Source organism: Pleuronectes platessa, chromosome 15 (assembly GCF_947347685.1).
Source record: "Pleuronectes platessa chromosome 15, fPlePla1.1, whole genome shotgun sequence".
Classification (NCBI taxonomy): domain Eukaryota; kingdom Metazoa; phylum Chordata; class Actinopteri; order Pleuronectiformes; family Pleuronectidae; genus Pleuronectes; species Pleuronectes platessa.
In genome coordinates, this window is record NC_070640.1 from 16983519 (window position 1) to 16989530 (window position 6012).

Sequence of the window (6012 nt, forward strand, 5' to 3'; positions counted from 1 at the left end):
ACAGCTACGACAGGAGGCTGCGCACGATGAAATACTACACACAACTAAAACAGTGAAGGAACACAGCAATGAATCAAATACATGTTAAGAACATGGAAAATGGAGGTTGTAGCTCTTGAGCCACTTCTTCTCGGTTAATGATTTGTGGTCGGATTTGACTAAAATACCACCACAGAGTTAGAGTAAGATATTCTCACTCTGCAACACCCCGTTCGTGTTGACACGCTATATGAAGGTTATTGTTAACATACTTGCTTCAGTACGAAATGTCTTCTTGGGGGATTCCACTAGGGGGCGCACCACGGACCTCAGACTAAAGATTGTAGAGCGCGTCTCTCTTTTATCCATGACTCAAATCAGGTATATCTGCCCCTTCTTGATTTTGCGTGCCCTCAAAAAAGATGGCGGCACTTAAGGAGAGATCAACATTTGGCTAATGTTAGGACCAAGACAGGAAAAGCAACATTCGTATGTGTTATGTCAGCCCTCAGAAATCAGTCACGTCATGGAAACAGCAAATTTACTTCTCAAGTTCTGCCATTGCGGTGCCGCCATTTCTGTATGTATATGAAAATGTTGAACCCAAGTGTGGCCAGATTGTACACTAAAAGTAAACAAATGTATGTTAATCTATTTCTTCTTATTAAAGCAGAGCAGATCACATTTTGTTTTACAGATGCTCCTTGCGATTCAGCCCCAGCTCCATTATCTCTGCTGGTGATGCTGCAGTAAACTCATATTCCCAACAAGCTGCTTCACAATAACTTTTTATGACCCACTCGCCCATTACTGAAATTGATTCTGTCTGAGTATTAAGATCCCCTCGTTATCTGTCGGGCCTTTTTTCATTGTGTGCGATCAATACTCGACCTCTGACCTTGAAGCGGTCCCGTTAATATGTGTAAATTCTGGCATTAGCCAGCCTCTTCAAACCTCAAGAAGAAAAGCAATTATCCTCATAGATCAGTTGTTTGACATTTTTGTTTGAGATTTTCTAATAACGACGCTCCGGTCATTAGATTTGGCACAGAGAGACTTGATGAGCAAAATGAAATTAAAAAACATCAATGAACACACGTGAGCTAAAACATCTGCAGTCTTTCCATTATAAGTAAATACGTATGTAAATACGTTAATTATGTTATTTAAAACTGATATAAGTGTGTGTAATTTGGTGCAGATCCAACAAAAAATCTGGATATATCATGAATTTAAATGATGTTTCATACTGTTGGACCTAAGAAGAGGTATGTGCTGTTCGAGTGCTATTCTATATGAAGCAATGCATTGCATTAATTGAGCAATTAGATGAGAAATTATCTATTTATATAAATATGTGTCCCATGAAAATAAGGTTAGAAAAAAACAAAAACATTAAATTTGTATTTCTAACTTAACATTAATCACTTCGGAGTGTATTTGTATTCTTCTGTGAACTATCTCTTTAACCGTAACAATTAAAATACCATCAAGCTGACTTACTGATGTATTTGTTTTAATGTTACATTTTTGTGTCTAAATATAATCACCGTCATCTTGGGCTGAGCCCTCTGACTCCACATTTACTGTAAAATACAGTGGAACATACTATATACAGTTTGTAGCTACTGTACACCCTGGAACTTTAGAGAATGATTCTTCTCTCTCTTAACTGTGCTGCTGCATGTGCCTTTTCTTACCCGCATTCATTATTTATAGTAAAACAGCTATATCTCAAAAAATAACTGATATGGAGCAGAAAAGGGGAAGTAGCAAAAAACAAGTACGATGTAGCTATTAGTTTAATGGTTGCTAACATGCTGTTTTGCATCTCAGAGGTGGAGTCTACAGATTTAGATTTAGATTTAAATTTGTCAAACTTGAACTGAAAGCATATGACTTCTAGTCTTGCTAACAATATCATTTGGCAGTTTGAGTCAAATCCCAAATGTAACGCCATCTGAGAATCACAACAAATGTCATCACCCCATTGACCACAGGCTGCTACAGTGGGTGAGAGGTGGAGTACAACCCCCGGCTGGTCTCCATCACAGCTGGGCCTACACATGGAGACCAACCACCATGTACACAATTACAAAGTCCCAACCACAAGCAATTTAGAGTCACTAATTAACCTGCATGTCTTTGGAATGTGGGAGGTTGCCGGAGAACCCAGAGGAAACAGGCCCTAGGGGAACATGCAAAATCCACACTAAGGATCAGCTGTGCCAGAGGTAGTTTTATCTGTATTCCTTGCACGAGTTTGAAAAAACAAACTGAACAATATTATTCATGACCTCATCACTACATCATTACTCATCAACCTTTTTCATTGAAATTTTTTTTGACTGGATTCCATTTAGCTGGTTTGATTTCCACGTCCTGACACCAGGAACACTTAAGCACAGAGTGAGTAAAACCTGTGAGTTTCCTTCTGTAACAAGTCAACGTTTCCTGTGTAGAACAGGCCTATTGGCTGCCAGCAAAGTGGTACTAAGTATCCTGATGAGTGTTAGCATCAGTTCCAAGCTGAAATTTGGCCAATAAAATGACTAATGACTTAATACCTGCAAACTAATGACATTCTAATTTAGTAAAAGTTAGCATGTTTACGTAAGAAAATATGAAATGAACATGGTAAACATTCTAGTGGCTAAACATCAAACATGTTAGCATTCACATTTATTTTAAAGAAGTGCTGTAACTAAGGGACACTAAGTCTCATCTGGATACTACTCCAAAATAACTGTATTATACTTGTGTAAGTATAAAATACGTCTGTAACACAAATATTTGATTTTACCATTTGAAGTTTCCTCAGTAATAACACCAGCTAGTTATGCATCCCCATAACCCACAACCAACTCTTCTCACGCATCTGCATGCTCATGATATAATAATGATAATAATAATGATAATAATAATAACAATAATACTAATAATAACAGTAACAATCATAATTATAATAGTAATTATAATAGTAATAATAATAACTTAATTTGTTAAGCACTTTTTAACAAGGTTAAAAAGTGCGTAAAAAAATAATCCATGGCAAAAAGATTTAATTATAGTATATGGTTTTCAATTCCATTTTAAGGGTCAAATCATAACATAATAAGTTCAAGATCTTAACATTTAAGGAAAAGTTGTGCAACCATCACATTTGACCTCTGTCAGTCTGGTTGTTACAATAATAATAATAATAATAATAATAATAATAATAATACATTTTATATGTAAGGCACTCTTCATCCGAGAATCTCAGAGTGCCACAAGTACATAGTTAAAATCAAAGTCCTAAAAACTCAACTCAAAGTAAAAATGCCTTCTTGAATAAAAAGGTTTTTAGGCCAGTCTTAAAAGAGTCCAGGTGTGACGTCCTGTCATTTTAGTTTGTTAATTTCAGTCTCATCAGGGTATTTTCTGTTTCCTGTTTTATTTTGTAGTATCTGTCCCTTGTGTGTGGTTTCTATCTTCACTTCCTTTCGGTGATTGTCTTCCCAGTCCTCATGTGTTTCACCTGTGGTTAATTGTTCCTGCCTTCCCTCTGTGTCTATTTAAGCCTCTGTGTTCCCCAAGCCCTTTGTCGGTTTGTACTCGTTGTCTACTTGTTGTTGTGCTACATGTTTCTACAAGTAGTCTTCTATAGGTTTGTTTCTTCCTGCTGTCTCGACCAGCTTCCTCGTTCCTTGTTCTCCGTGCGCCTTGTCGCCAGAGTTACTTGTGTTAGTGTTCATGTTTTGTTTTGGTCTTGTTTAAAGCCTTTTATTATATTAAATACCTTTTTGTTTGTAACCTCTGCATCCTGGGTCCATCTCCTCCACCAAACCGTAACACCAGGGTCTGTGTTGCCCTCAGGTGGTCAGGGAGATCGTTCCATTGGCGGGGCGCTGCTGAGCAACAGGCCCGGTCGCCCATGGTGCGGAGCTTGGTGTTGGGAACCCGAAGGAGCGAGCTACTTGTAGATCTGAGGGTGCGGGTGGAGGTTTGGGGAGTGATGAGTTCTTGTAGGTAGGGAGGTGCATGTCCATTTACGCATTCATGGGTGAGGAGTAGGACTTTGTAGTCAATCCGGGTTGAGACAGGGAGCCAGTGGAGTGAGTGGAGATTTGGTGTTATGTGCTCATATTTACGGACTCTCATCAGGATCCTGGCAGCGCTGTTTTGAATGAATTGCAGTTTTTGGATGTTCTTGCCAGTGATCCCAGTGGATCCCAATTGAAATACTAATAAGAATCTTCAATTGTACCTTGGCGTCATCAGGTCTTTCAGCCTTTTAATGGCAATAACGTTACAAGCTGAACCTGAGGGTACTGAGGTTAAAGGTTAATCTGTGCTACTGGCTTGTACGCCGGTGCACATCCTAAACATTGCACAGCCGTGCACGTGTCTTGTATGCATGTGCACTATTTACACATGAAGCCTCAGGCCGTGCTCCTGATGACAGTGAAGTATTAGTGTCAGGGGATGTCTCTGCTGAAAAATCATTAGTGGAGCCGGGCACTGATGTCTATTTAACAGTCATTAATGTGCAATTAACAACATGCCCTGCTACGTGTCTAACAGGAGCTTGGTTACAGGACTTAAAAACCCGATCAGTTCTTTTATTTTACCAAATATATTCTACGTGAGCTGATATTTACAGGTAATTGAAGAACAGGCATCCATTCATTTTCCAGACTTCATATCATGTAAATGCAGGGCCTGGAATGCATCCCAGCATGCAATGCACTGGACGTGAGTCATGGACATGTTGCCACTCTATCACAGAGCTAACAAATGTGTAGACAGGCTCATTCGCACTCACATTCACACCAACAGGCAATTTAGAGTCTGCGGTAGACCTGACCTGCATGTGTTTTGAGTGTGGGAGGAAAGTGGAGCACCTGGAGGACACACACACACACGCGCACACACACACGCACATACACACACACATAGGGAGAACATACATGCTCCACATAGAGAGGATGCAGATGGTCATATGTAGTTGTCAGCTGTTGTACGCCATCTTTCCAGGAGTGTCTGTATACATTTTATTCACGTAAACCTTAAACAGCCTACTAAGGCTGAACTGTGTGATTTGGCTGTGAAATATAAGAAATCAACAGCTTCCAGTCCTGTCTTTTAAATTCTGATGGCAATTTATTTCATATTTGCCTGACCACAAATTGTGCCTTTAATCAGGGTTGACTCCAGCTTGCATCAGACAGGTCAGGCCCCTCGCACCAGCTTCTGCTTTGAATCTATAAAATCAATCAAATGGAATCAATCAGCTGGTTCGGACAGCGATACATTGTTTCCTAACGCTCAGAGGTGAATGCGGAGAACAATTAAGTCTGACTGGATAGTTTTCGTTTCTCTCTGCTCCAGGTGTTGTACAGTCACATTTCCAGGCCGTTCTCGTCACCTTCACCACCTGAACGTACGTTTTGTTTCAAGCCCTGAGTGCATTGTGGGTGTCAAAAGTACAAATGTCCTACCATATATAGCATCATGTCCTCAACCAGAGGACAAAACGTGTCAGCCAACTGTTTTCTACTGTATTTGTCCTCCTGACAAATCAAATTAATTATCCAGTGCTTTTATAGATGCAGAATTCAACCTGCCCCAGACGGTCCGACCTGTTACACTATATCATTTTATATTTGCCAACAGTTAAAAAAAACTGTTTAATACTTCCTGAATTGAAAGAGGGGCAAATATTACACTTGTCAGCAGGAGTCACTTTGCGTCTTTATTCAGGAAATAGGGTATGAAAGGAGGTATATTCTCATAAATGCGCAATGTTTCGTACTCAAATTAAAGAAGACACTCGAGTTCTCTTGAATTGTAGTTTTTTAGCTGGACTGTGTTCATATCCGACAGTCCTTATCAAAAGCAAGACACTGACTAAGAGGTGAGAGCTCCGACAACAACCTGGAATAGCAATGGTGAAATACCTGATTTTATCCTCTCATTATGCAACAACATATGCTATTTACCTTTTGGGGACTAATATCTGAAAACAAATCAATACGAAGTCAAAGGAAA